Source organism: Alternaria hordeiaustralica, assembly GCF_023758085.1.
Source record: "Alternaria hordeiaustralica strain BMP 2776 chromosome Unknown scaffold_24, whole genome shotgun sequence".
Lineage (NCBI taxonomy): Eukaryota > Fungi > Ascomycota > Dothideomycetes > Pleosporales > Pleosporaceae > Alternaria > Alternaria hordeiaustralica.
In genome coordinates, this window is record NW_026056796.1 from 336,316 (window position 1) to 337,776 (window position 1,461).

The following is a 1,461-nucleotide window of genomic DNA, read 5'->3' on the forward strand; positions in this document are numbered from 1 at the left end:
GTTTAATAAGAACTTATACTTAATATTTACGTTACTTATTATTATAGTTAGTAGAAAGATCTCTAAAATATTTAGTAAGAGTATTAGGCTTTGTACTCTATTTGCTAGGCTAGTATCTAATCTTAAAGTTAAACTTAGTAAGAAATTTAGCCTATTAAGCTTATTAGTAATTAAGCCTTTTATTCTCTATAAAGGTTTATAAAGCTTAATAATTAGAAAGAACTTTTACTAGGTTCTTTATCTCTATAAGTTTAAATCTCTACTTCTTAAAGGCTTATATAATAGCAAGAAGCTTTTTATTATATATTTTATAATTACACTTAGCTAGTGTTATCTTATAAGATAGAAATATAATAGAGTAGAGTATATTATTAGATTCTTTCTATAATAGTATAGCAGCAGTTATAAAGTCTAAAGCATTAGTTTCTAACTAGAACTTAAGGTCTAGGTTAAAATAAGCTAAGACGCTAGCTTAAGTAAATACTTACTTAAGTTAATAAAACGTCTTATAAGCGTCTAACTTTTTAGAAAGAGAAAAGAGCTTACGCGTATCTAGGTCTTTCTTAGTAAGTACTATAAGAGTCTTTACTAAGTAGAAGAACCTTTTAATAAATTATTAATAGAAGTTTACAAAGTCTAAAAAGAATTAGACATCTTTTACTATATAGAGAAGAGACTATTTAAGTACTATAGCTACCTTCTTTAGATCTATTTTAACCTCTTTAGTTATAAAAATAAGTTCTAAATACTTAACACGTTTAACTTTAAATTAGCACTTCTTAGTGTCTAAGTATATACTAACTACTTAAAGTTTTATTAACACCTTTAAAACGTATTTCTTATAATTATCTTTATTCTTACTATATATAAGAATATTATTAAAGTATATACTATAGAAATTATCTAAGTATTCTCTTAGTATCTTATTAATAAAGGTTTAGAAAGTCTCTAGAGTGTTGTAAAGACTAAAAGGTATAATAAGGTATTTATAAAGTTTATAGCGTATCTAGAATACTATCTTTTTCTTATTACTATCTTTTATACAAACTAAGTTAAATATAGTAATAATATTTATAATACTTATAATATAGACCTTATATATATAGACTAAGGTCTCTTTAATAGAAGAAGGTACGTTATAGTTCTTTTTTATAACACTATTAAAACTATAATAATTAACGTAAATCTATAATCTATTTTCTAGTTTCTTAATAATAAGAATAGGTAATATATATAGAGATACACTAGAGTAGATAAAGCTCTTACCTATTATTTTATTAATATATACTTTTACTACTTTAGTTTCTTATTATATAAGTCTATAGATATAGAGTTAAGGTAGCTTATTACCTTTTATATTAATTATATAGTTAATACCTAGACAATATAGTAGAAGATTATTAGTAAGCTAGACGCTAAAGATATTCTTTATCTTAGTATAGAGCTAGTCTAGTACTAGTT